Source organism: Urocitellus parryii, chromosome 2 (genome assembly GCF_045843805.1).
Source record: "Urocitellus parryii isolate mUroPar1 chromosome 2, mUroPar1.hap1, whole genome shotgun sequence".
Taxonomy (NCBI): Eukaryota; Metazoa; Chordata; class Mammalia; order Rodentia; family Sciuridae; genus Urocitellus; species Urocitellus parryii.
Window position 1 is genome coordinate 183,789,257 of NC_135532.1, and position 13,211 is coordinate 183,802,467.

Here is a 13,211-nt window from a genome sequence, read left to right on the forward strand (position 1 = left end):
CCAAGTGCACATCTGCATTCCTTTTCTCATTAAACACCCCACCTCTCCCACTGCTGCCTCCACACCATGGGGTTCATGAGATCCAGCACTGTCTTTGCTTTCCTCACATGGACACCATGATTGACTGGCACAGAGAGGAAAATCGCTTTCATTATCCTGAGTGTGATAACATGTTTTCTTCCCAGAGCACCCCCTCTTCATAAGAACACATCTCTTCTAAGCTCCCTCCTCCTATCTAACCCCTGCCCCTGAAGCTCAGGATCTGCTGATGGGCGTGAAAACACATGAGCTCACTGGAGCTTATATAAGAGCTCTTGGCAGGTCTTCCCGAGACGGATGGCAGGCTGGGTCTCCGCACACTTGCATTTGCCTTGCTTAGGCAGTGTGATTCTCTCTCTCTCTCTCTCTCTCTCTCTCTCTCTCTCTCTCTCTCTCTCTCCCTCTTTCTCTCTATCTGTTTAGAACAGAGAGGCCTATTTGCACCCGTGCTCATCAGTCACTTTGTAGCAGGAAGGAGAAAGCACAGTGTTTCCTCCCAGTTCCCAGTGATTCCATTGGGCACAACTTCCTGAGGGGGAAATTGGGAACTCAAAACACAAAATTCATTTGAATGTGTCAAGCCCCCACCTTTAGTCAGCTGTTGTCCATCACACGGCCATCCCTTTTTGGGTCACTGCAGAGAAGCCATGAGAGAAAAGAGGGGGAAACAGGGAGCCTGAAGGCCAAGGCTCCTTAGCATCTCAGAGGACTCCAGCTCCAGGGTCCTTTCCAAGATGTCTGTCAGCAGGACTAAGGCAAAGGGAAAAGCAAAATAGATGGGAATTTCAGTCTTTCCACAGAGGAAGAAATAATCTCAATGGCAGGTTCTCTGCAGGAAATGGATCCTGCCTCCAGTTGATTTGGTGAGAATTCCCATCCATTCCCAAACTGCATTTTCTTGAAGGAGGAAAGAAACTTCTGGAAACTACTCAGGAAACTCAGAGAGATGCAGAATGAGAGAAAGCAAGGAATCCATGAGCCAACCTCCAAATTCAGGGGATATTTTCACATGGCCTCCAAGAAGAGAAGGAGCAGTTTTGTGTCAGGATTTGATTCTTCTGCCACTGGAGAAAGGAAAGGAAGCAGGAAGACCAGAGGCCCTGTTCAATGCTGTACGCCCCACTCAGTTACCTTGGGCCTGGCAGCCCTGCTGTTCTGTCAAGGAGGACACAAGGTCACAGCCTTCACCCTTTCTCCTTCCTCAGTTTCACAGCTGTGTTCCGAGGGCACTTCCCACCCACAGCAGTGGGTGGGGAAACCTACCCTTCTCCCTCTGCTCAGCATTGAACTTCTTGAGTAGGGCCAACTCTAGTTTCTACAATGACACCAATTAACAATAGGGACTTGGGCCACTCAGACTATATTGTGCTTTTTCCCACATGCAGAATGGAGGCTGGATAGAATGATTCATGCATGCACTTATTGATTCATCAACAAATAATTTGTTTTTAAACAATGTTTATTTGCCAGGCACTGTGCCCTAATCTCTTAACATGCCTCATCTCTTCTCTATCTTTTCCTACCCTTACCCACCCTGAAAAATGATTTCTTCCACTTTTCCTTTTATTTTCATGATGTTTCTCTTCACTCTTCGTAGCCCCCATGATTTTTGTTTGTTTGTGTAGAGTGTTCATACAAAAAAAAAAAAAAATCCAGAAAATCAGAAGGGATTTTAAAGAAACATCTGCCCACTTTGCTACCTCCAGCATACTTGTGCTTAAAAGGCCCAGGAAAGATCAGAGGACACACTCCAGATGCCAGCTCCAGGATGTACCTGGTATCTCACAGCTTCTCCCATAGACAGCTGTCCTTGGTGTCCAACCAAAATCCCTCTGTTCAGTACTATTCTCCTTCTCTACCTCTTGAGTCACATCCCAGGCATAGGGTGCTTTATGGGTACAGCATGTTTGGAAAGTTTAATGACATAGTTGAATATCTCATGCCATGAGGATATTATTATAAAAACAATAGACTCAGTGAGTTTGGTTTCTGTAAAATCAACAAAACAAATGCAAGCTCATTTGTAGAGCCCTACTGCAGTCACAGTTTCTAACAGACCATCTCAATTAAGGTGAAAAGTCCAATGATCAGGGAGTTCTGGATCAGCCCCCTAGGGTTGTAAAGGCCCTTACTTACATATCAATCCAACCCTTCACATGGATTTGGTAGCCAGCACAGCGCAAGGCCTGCTCTTTGTTGATTGTAGCTGAATGACAAGTGCTCACTTGGCCCTTGTTCCTGCATAATACAGAGAGTTACTCTCCAAAGCCATTTCCCCAGGCCCCTGGGTAGGAATCCAGTGAAGTGTATGCCTGGACAGAGCCTGATGCTCCAGATGTTGTCCTTTTTGATCAGTGCCAACCTGCCAAGGTAGTCTACAGTCTTGAGGGAGACAGTGTGACCTAGTGTGTCAGTTACCCAATAAAAAGGCTGACTTCAAAATCTACAGCATTGTGTTTCTTTCTTCTCCAGATGGCAAGAAGCAGGTGACCCAGCTACAGAGAAGAGGCTTCACAGCAAGTTGCTGACCCAGCCTCCAGCACAGCTGTCCTCCTCCATAGAATGGGAAGAAGTAAACTTTTATGCTTCTCTGTGCCATTGACCTTAAGGCTTGGTGGGTATCTTAGGGAAAGAGTTCTTGTTGGCCAATAACACAATTCTGAGAAGCCTGATGAGGGGGTGTTCTGATGGGTGCTTTTCTCTCTCTGCAGAAAACAAGTGAGAGCCTTCTATCTTGGAAAAGTTGGTCAAATGCTCCATGGAAGTTGTTGGGGAAAGGAGCGAATCCACATCCCATGAGGGGATGAGGGATGAAGCCCTGCCTAGAAAAACAAGAGCAACATGGGGAGTGGGCTACAGTCCTATCTCAGCCTTGTGGTCTTGAACATGACCTTTAGCCTTCTGGGACCTCTCTTTCTACCACCTATTAAGTGAGGGAGCTCTAAAGACCATCCTGCATCAGTGATTTTGCCTCCCCCTGGGATAAATGCTGCAGCCATAGGAGAGAAGGCAGGTTCCTTGTCCTCTTGGGTTTCCCACCAGACCCAAGGCTTCCCCCAGCCCTGCTGACACTGAAGGGCTCCTCCTAGCCCCTCAGCCAAGAATCGACTTTCTTTTCCTCTTGACAATCGAATATATTTGGAAACCAGTTCATTTGGGAAGCCCAATATGAAACACCACAAAGAAACTCTTTAGTAAGCCCTCCACCTACACACACACACACACACACACACACCAAATCCTGAAATGTAAGTGTTTTCCCTTCTGTGTACCAAACTTCTTTTGGCCCTTTCTACTTGCCAATAAGTTGGGAGAGAGTTCAATCCCACAAGAAAACGCATTGCTCCCATTAGGGAACTCACAAATCCTACATGTTTGGGGGTGACTCTGGGCACAGCTAAAGATCCTAACACACTTCAACTGCAATCTATAAATGCAGACTTTACTAGCCAAGACTGCAGCAGAAACTAATTAGCACAGTGCCAGGGTCCTTCCCTCCCTGCTCTCCCACCTCCACTGCCTCCCCCACCATGGACATGTTGTTCCCTAACAGCGGTTGCCTGCTCAAGCCTGCCTGTCTGCCTGCACAGAGTGCTGTGGACTTGTTCTGTAATGCACTGTGTGTGTGTGTGTGTGTGTGTGTGTGTGTGTGTATGTCCTGACTCTGTGGTTTACTGCAAATAAAAATGACAGCAGATGATTGGCCCCTGACCTCCTGATGGTTTCTTTCCATGTCATTTCTTGAGAAACCAGGATTGGCTGATCTGCTACAGAACTCTGGGGATGTGCATCCGGCCCGGACTCTTCTGGAACCTTTTCACAGTTGCACACTTCCAGGAAGGTACCTCTGATATGCCATGGCTGAGAGGAATTGAAATTCTCTGTTGCCACTTTCTTGGTGTTGAAGGAGAGGGAAAGGAAGCCAAAACCCCTATTTAATAAGCCCCGCTAAACACTTTATATACATCATCACACTGACATCTGAAAACTCCCTTGTGAAGTGGTGAGCATTTTATAGATGGTGAAACAGAAGTTCAAAAACGATGATTAACTTGCTCAGCAAGTAACACAAGTAACCCAGTTCTCTCTCATACCCCCAAATTCAAGGTCTTTCCTCAAAACTAGTGTTTCTCCAAGCGTGGCCCATGGACTGCTTAGATCAGAAATACCTGGGCTCCAGATTCCTGCGTCCCACCCAGACCTCCTGAGGCATGACATCTAAGAGTGGGACTCTGAAACCTGATATTTTATAAGCTGGGGCTCCAGATGGACATTGTGCCTATGGAAGTTGGCACCCACTGCACCATGCACTGCTGGAGGGCAGGACTGTTCTCAGAGGACCAAGATAAGTCCCAGCTTTAGAGCAGCTCAGAACCTAGAGTCTACCCACAAGTGCCTGTAGGCAGAAGAGGTCTGGTGAGGAAGCAGGTCTGGAATGAAAAGAGAGAATGGGAAGCCAGGCAGGCTGGGGGCTTCACTTCACCCCAGAATTCAGACCCAGGAGCAAAACCACCCACTAGTCTACAGGCTGCGGTTGTCCTGAGCCAAGGGTTCAAAGTCTCACCTGGGTAGGGCTGGACAAGGAGAAGTGGGCTCCGCAAGGCAGCCTCAGGGGCTGGACCTGCTGTGGGTAGCCAGCCTTGGAGGATAACCATGGTTGCAGTGCTGTTGGCCAGTCTCCTGGATCTAAAGAGCCATTACTGTTGTCTCTCCAAGCTCTTTCTACCACAATTGACCAACAAGGCTCCAGAAGCCTCAGAACTCATGCCCTGAATCCTCAGACTCCTCCATGTCCTTGCTGTCCTTTTTAGAGCTGGGCAAAGACTCTGACCTCAGGGAAGCTGACCAAGATGTTGTTACTCTTTTCTGCCCATTTCCGCCTCCTTCCACCTGGATCTGCCAAGTTTTATTTTGACTAGGTGGAGGTTTCTGAAATGATGGTTGGGAAGTTCAAGGTGGGGCACTGTGAAACACATCCATAATTGCTACACGGGGCAGAAAAAAATACTAGAAATAGCTCAGCTACCCACTCATCTGCAGAGATCCAGCGAGCTTCACACTCGTCCTGCTGCAACACTAACTATGCATGAAAAATATTTCTTTCTGGAAAATGGTTTTTCTTGTGTCAAGAAATCAAGAAAACACCTCTTGTTCAGAATAGGCTATCACCAAATCAGCAAAACACTTAGGACGGTAAAAAGTAGTTCATAATAGAGAATTCTTAGAGTGAGATTTTTCTTGAATCTCTGTAGCTAATAAAAGAATTATGTAAACAAGGAAAATGTCAGTCCATTCAAAAGCAAAAGCCTTTAGTGGTTGTGTTTGCATTTTGAACTATAGCTAAGAATAAATGATGCCTATTCATTCGCTGTAGTATTTACAGGAGTCTCCAACTCATATGATCATGTTCCTGCTCCATCCCCCACTGAACAGGTTACTGTGCACCCTTTGGAGTAACAAAACTGCCTTTGTTTTTAATGTTCCTCCCTCCTACTTTTCATTAACCAGACTATCAATTATTACGGAAATATTTCTGAATCTAAAACCCCAAAGTAATTCACAGAGGGAGCAGAAAGTCAACAAAGGCATCAGAAAAGGAGAGGGAAGCAGATCAGAAAGAAAAATCAGAGAGATCAGAAGAACATTGAGGTCTTCGAATTGGAAGATCACTTGATCCAACTTCTTACCCAAAACAGAACTCCTGTAAACAGCTCCTTGTCCCATACATAGCCCCTGTGCTTAAAGACTTCCACCATGGGTGACTTGCTACCTTCTCAGGAAGTTCACTTAGGAGCAGCTCTCTGACCTTTAGATAGTCTCCTATTGCACCCAAACCTACCTCCCAGAAATTTCCACCATTAGGTCCTGGCTTGGCCATTTGCAACAGAGAAGAAACTTCTATTGTGCAGAACAGCCTTCAGATATTTAGAAAGAGCTACCTTGTCCTAGCTAAGTCTTTTTACTTTTCTTCCTCCAGACCAAACATCCTCCATATCCTTAAATCATTTCTTATATGTTATAACTCTCAAACCCTAAGCTACTCTCGCAACTTTCTCTGGAACAACAACAGTTTGCCAACGTCCCTCTTAAAATGTGATTCCCAGTACTGAACAATACACAGTGCCACAGAAACAGATGGATAATTACAGAGCCGCATCCCTTGCTCTAGATACTACATTAGCTTTCTTTAGCAACCATATCACCCTGTTAATTCATCTTGCTCTCACATTTGACAAAAATCTTCTATACTCTTATGAATGACAATAACTACCACTGGTGTCTTAGTCAGTTTTCTGTTGCTATAACAAAATTCCTGAGGCTGGATACTTATAAAGACAAGAGATTTATATACCTTGCAATTCTGGAGGTTCAAGAACATGGCACTGGCTACTGCTAGGCTCTGGTGAGGGTCTTATGGCAAATGGCATCACAATGGTAGGAATGTGTATGGAAAACATTTCATGGTGAGACAGGTCGTCAGAGAGATCTGAGGGATCAAACTTGCTCTTTTATAACAATTCACTTTTGTGGGAACTAATCAGAGTCTCATGAAAGCTACCTTAATCTCTTCCAAGAGCAACACCCCCAATGACCTAACCACCTCCCATTAGACTCCACCTTTTAAAGGTCCACAATCTCTATACCACACACTGAAGACCAAGCAACACCTGAAACCTTGGGGCACAGACTACATTCCAACCATAACAATTGCTATGATGCTTCCAGATGACAAAGTCCTTTTAGAAGCATGCTCTCCTTTGCTCCTCACAACCACCCAGTGGTGCTGATTAAAAATGAAGGAACAGTGCTGGGGTTGTGGCTCAGCGTTAGAGGGCTCGCCTAGCACTTGTGAGGCTCTGGGTTCGATCCTTAGCTCCACATAAAAATAAACAAATAAAATAAATGTTTATTGTGTCCAACTACAACTAAAAAAAAATATTTTAAAAAAATGAAGGAACTAAGCCTGGCATGGTGGCACATGGCTGTAATCCCAGCAGCTTACGAGGCTGAGGCAGGAGAATTGCAAGTTTAAAGCTAGCCTGGACAACTTAGCGAGAACCCTTCTCAAAATAAAAATGAAAATGGGCTGGGGATGTGACTCAGTGATTAAGCACACCTGGGTTCAATCCCAGGTACAAAAAAAAAAAAAAAAGGAACTAAGATTTTCCCAAGGTCACACAATCAGGCCTCAGCCCTGAACCTGCAATTCCAAGTACTCCTCCAAACACACCCATGCTGCCTTTTCACTTAAAGTACTATTTGACCAGAAAGTTCTCCCTGGTTTCATTTCTTAAGTGTTTATTTAAATTTTTTTTCTGTTCTATTTTGTTTTGTTGATATCTGCTCATCCTTTAATCTGTCAATGTCTTTTTTTTTTTTTTGGTTTTTTTTTTTTAAGAGAGAGTGAGAGAGGAGAGAGAGAGAGAGAGAGAGAGAGAGAATTTTTAATATTTATTTTTTAGCTCTCGGCAGACACAACATCTTTGTTGGTATGTGGTACTGAGGATCGAACCCCGGCTGCACGCATGTCAGGCGAGCACACTACCGCTTGAGCCACATCCCCAGCCCCTGTCAATGTCTTTTTGATTTCCATTTCTGTTACCAGAAAAGACACTGGGTCAGAGAGAGCCAACAGCAGAAGAAGAATAGATACCAAGCAGGAGGAGCTTCTGGGAGGGAGGAGTGGGGAAAGGAGCATCTCAGACAAGAACAGGCAATGTGGTGTGGAGATGCACGTGGAATGAGGGGATCTGGAGGAGGAAGTCTAGGCCTGTCTGCTTTGGTTGACTCTGCTACCCTAGGCAAGCCCAGAGTGAGCATCTGAGTAGAACTACTCAAATCCCAAGACCCTTCCTAGTTCCATGAATCTAATAGCCTTACCATTAATTCAAAGTCCTCTTTTAATCCAATAAAGATATGGAAAAGTAGGCTTCACTAGATATTTAATATGACTTTCTTTTGCTAAAACAAGGAAAAGTAAGGATGGCTAGCAACCATGGCAACAAGCAACAATTATTACAACTGATTGCCAGACCTAGTTTTCTTTTTTCTTTCTTTTTCCCCCTTTTCTTTCTCTTTCTTTCTTCCTTTTTTTTTGGGGGGGGGTGTTACAAAAATAACCTGTGAAGATGTAGAACCCAGAAGGTCAGAAATCCTCAAAGAGGCTAAACAAGGAGTTCTCCAGCCATATCACCTTCTCCACAGCATCAGAGAAGTGAGGCTCTCACAGTGAACAACCCTCCCAACAGTGGCCCCTTAGGTAATGTGTGGAGGGAGAGAAGCTCCTGCACATCAAGCATTTCTTACGTGTCTCCCTGGGGAGGTCACAGGACAAACATTCTTGAATCATTTCATTAACATGGGAAATATCCCACATTTTAATTTTTCTGAAGCAATGCATTCAATAGAAATACAATGCAAATCCCAAGTTCAAATTTTCTAGTAGCCACATACAAAGAGTAAAAAAAGAACAGAAGAAATTAGTTTAAGTAAAATATTTTTGAACTCAACATAGTCCAAACACTATCATTTCAACATGTAATCAACGTAAAATATTATTAATGAGATATGTCACATTTTTCGGGGTGTACTAGGTCTTCAGAATCCAGCATGGAGTTTACACTTGCAGCACTGGCCTCTGGTTAGCAGCTCCTGTATTGAACAGGGATCACATCACGCCGAGGTGATCCCATAGCAGCTGCTGCTTCCCGTCATAGCACTTCTCAAACTACATTGTAATTGCCTCGTTCATGGTCTGCATTTTCCAACAGACTGGGTGCCCTGGGAACACAGGGACTGTGGAGTTAACTGGTGTGTTCCTCGACTTAGCTTAGCTTAGCTTGACATGGATGTCACAGGCCTTTGATGAACATATGACTAGGAAGTAAGGAAGGGAGGAATAGCAGGTAACATACATTACCAGTACAAGGGAGAGCTTGGATTTGAACCTAGGCCTGCCTGATGATAAAATCCACCTTCATTTCTCCGTCCCAGACTGCCTCCTGAACTTCAGGAAGCACTATAAAAAGTGCCAAACAGACTTGGGTTCAGATTTCAGTGGGTGGCCATTAATGGGGAACTCACCACTGAGGTTATGGCCGTGATTTGATTATTTCTCTTAGCCTTATTTCTTCATTTGCAAACTACAAATAATAATATTTTGCTCACAGGGAACTATGAAAATAACATGGGATGATATGAATAGCGCAGTACCTGGCAAACATTAGACTTTCTATAAATGTTGGTTTCTTTCCCTGTCAAATAAAATGGAAATAAATAATTCTTATCTGGCCAAGGTTTAATTACGAAGTAGCTTTGACCCTATCTAAAAAGGGGAAAGTAATACAAAGCAAACTAAAATTTGAGAAAGGGAGCCAGCTCCCACCATCTGCCTCGTTATTTGTTTCTTTAAAAAGCTCCACAAAATTGCAGACCCAGCCAGGGCAACCCATGCATTGTAAGGAAGCCAGAGATCTCCTTGCTTTGCCGGTAGGTAGATGCACGTGGCAGTTATTTCCAACATTTGCCTCAGGCATTCTGGCAGGTAAGCCTCCTATGTTCCAATTCCAGTAGAATCAAACTTTGCTATTCTGAGAGCTGTAGAGGTTGGAGACTCAGAACCATTCCTGGCCCAGCAGCCCAGGTGGAGAAGGAGCCAGTAAGTGCTCAGAGATTCAGTTATCTATGGCGGAGTCCCCAGTCCATGCTGGGCTTTGATCTTCAGAAAAGGCAACAGCTCTTCTAACAAGATCCTCGCAGGAGCTTAGGATGCAGGACAGGGTAGGGCTGAAAAGGTGCCATTGTGTGGATCAGAAAGTACTGATCCAAATGTTAACCTCTTTCCCAGCTTATTTACTTGCCCTTGTCCCTCCCTTTGCACATACCCTCTAGAATGTTCCCCTCTCTGCACCTTTGCTGGCCCAGTGCCTACTGGGCCCTCCACCTACCCTAACACCACTATCCCTCCTCATTGATGTTGGCAGTACAGTTTTTCTCTCTCATTTCTACCACCATAATGACTAATAGACACACGTGCCTGTGCACACACGTACACTCACACAACAACCACAGCCATCACTGCCACACTCACATTCACCACTGCCACCACTTACTATAGACACATACACACACATTTACTACCATCTCCCACACTCATAACCCCCCAGAGGCATGTATACCCCACCATCATACTGCATACCCTACACTCTCCCCGCTCCCACTCAACCCCCAACACACAAACAGAATAATTGCCCATCTCAGAGCACTTTTTTCTACTGAGTTCTGAAGACTCTTATCTTTGGCTCCTTGATTAAAGTAATTAATACCAAACATCTCTTATCTCCCTACTTGACTTTGAGCCCCTTCGGGACAGACTCTTATTTCTCTGTTCATTTCTGTAACCTGCATAGCACTTGCTTAGTACATGGCTGGGGCTCAAGAAATATTTCTGAATGAACAAATGACTTAATTAATTAATTCATATGTGTCTATATGGTCAATGAAGTGACCCGGGAGAACTGATCCTGTGCGGCCTTGCAGCCATCTTTGGTGGCTGGTCCTGATCCAATGCCTCAGTCTCATTCCAAGGGAAATATTTGTTCTGTGAGCAAATAAAACATGAATATGTTCTAATCTGTTGAAAAGATATAAGAGCCGCCTTCGGCCTCATGCTTAGGTCTCTGAGGGCACTTCAAAGAACTGCGAAAATAGAATGTCCAGTGGTGGGGTAGGAAAGATGTAACTCTTTCCTTCCTAGAGAGAAGGGCAAATGAAGACTGTCTAGAAAATTTCCCCTTCAACCTTGGTAAATAATTCCTGCTGTGGGCCTGTGAGGACCCCAGTCACCACAGGCCTCTCTTCCCTGTCATTCCTCACACTCAGAAGAAGTGCTAAACCACTGCAAATTGGTAAACCAGTCTGGAAAGCAGTGTGGAGATTCCTTAGAAAACTTGGAATGGAACCACCATTTGACCCAGCTATCCCACGCCTTGATCTGTACCCAAAGGACTTAAAATCAGCTTACCATAGTAACACAGCCACATCAATGTTTATAGCAGCTCAATTCACCATAGCTAAACTGTGGAAGCAACCTAGATGCCCTTCAATAGATGAATGGATAAAGAAACTGTGGTTTATATACACAATGGAATATTACTCAGCATTAAAAGAGAATAAAATTATGGCATTTGCAGGTAAATGGATGGAGTTGGAGAATATCATGCTAAGCGAAGTAAGCCAATCCTAAAAAACCAAAGGTAAAATGTTCTCTCTGATAATTGGATGCTGATACATAATGGGGGGGGGGGGATGGAAGAATTTTGATGAGGCAAAGGGGAGGAAGGGGTGGGGAGAGGGCATGGGGACAAGAAAGATGGTGGAATGAGATGGGCATCATTACCCTAGGTATATATGTATGACTGCACATAATGGTGTGATGCTACATTGTCTACAACCAGAGAAATGAAAAGTTGTGGGGCAATTGTGTACAATGAATCAAAATGCACTCTGCTGTCATATATACCTAATTTAAATTAATTTAAAAAATAAAGAAAATAAAAGGGATGATAAAAAAAAAAAAGAAGTGCCAAACCCAGGACATGCAGACACACACTCACACCAGAAATCTTTACTTCTTGTCCATGTTTAACTAACGGGGAGAACGTCCAGCTCCCAGAGATGTGTGTTGAAACCTCACTGCCCCCAACTTGCAAGGATTACATGCTAATGGATTTTGTGTGCCTACATGTGAACAAACATGCAGAATGAAGTCAGGAAGAACAACAAAAAATCCTAGTTATAAAAAATTAGGAAGAGAACTTTGTGTTTTGTTTGTTTCCTACTCAGGAATTCTTAGAAGTTCAGAACCTTCTGTAATAAGCTGTCATCGGATACACTTGTTTCTGAATCTGGCCTCAGGTTTGATTGCAGGGTTTTCCAGCTTCTGAGAGAGGAATGCAGTGTTCCCTTAGCCCTCCCTGGCCTTTATAAGCAGGGGCTAAAAAAAAAAAAAAAAACCCACAGTTATGGAAAGCTGATGTATACAAATTAAAGCATTTATTAAATGCCTAAAGAGAGATGGTTTTAGATCCCTGTAGTGGGTTCTGAAAATATAACCCAGGATTTCCCCTTCATGTCCTTGTTCTGTAAATCCAAGTGTTCTGTATCAAACTATCCTGAAGTCAGGAACACCTATTTAGAATTCTAGGTTAAGAACAAGCCTCAGGGAATTGGGGGTACAGCTCAGTCAGTGGTAGAGTGCTCACCTAGCATGCTGCCATTTACTAATCCTTAGTTTGTGTTTGAATCCTCTCAATGAGTTGCAGGTGTGGAATATTAGTGCATTCTGCTCTGTTTTTTAAATGGTGCATCATACAAAGTGAGACTCAGAGAGGTCAAGGAAGACAGCCTGCATGGAACTTCATGAATGATATTCCTATTATTTTGTTATTCAGAGTAACTGCTATTCTCTACCTCATTAGATCCTCTGTTTTTATACATGTGATTTAATTTTAAAAACCACACAATACTAACCCAGTCAATTCAAAAGACTTTTTGAAAATCTCTTTTTCCTTTGAAAATAGATTGTCTCTTAGATTTTTTTCATTACAAAGTGGAATTGCAAGACCTCTTTAATGTGTTCACAACATTCCTGTGCTGAGAGTTTTCCCCAGGAGCCAGAGTGACAGTCTCTAACTCACCCCTCCCTTTAACTGACAGCTGTCATCCACAATGGGAAAGCTACAATCCTCATCTAAATAGGCAACAGCATCTGGCCAAATCTCCTATAGTCATACCTATGCTAACACACTCATACACACACACACACACACACACACACACACACACACACATACTCACATGGACACAAAGATATTCATTGTAGCAAATTGGGAACAGTCTAATACTCAACTCTAGGGAAACGATTAAGTAAATGATATTATAGCCAAAAGAAGGCATATTAGGCAAATCTTAAAAATGGAATTTACAAAGAGTGTGTAATGCCCTGGAGGCATGCCTATAATATAATGCAAGGAAAAAATGCAAAGTTATATATTAAAAAATATCTCCATTATGTAAAACACCCAAGAAAAAAGACAGGGAGGAAATATGTTTAAATGTTAACAGTATTCATTTTTAAGATGATGGATGCTTGCTAGTTTATTTTTAATCAT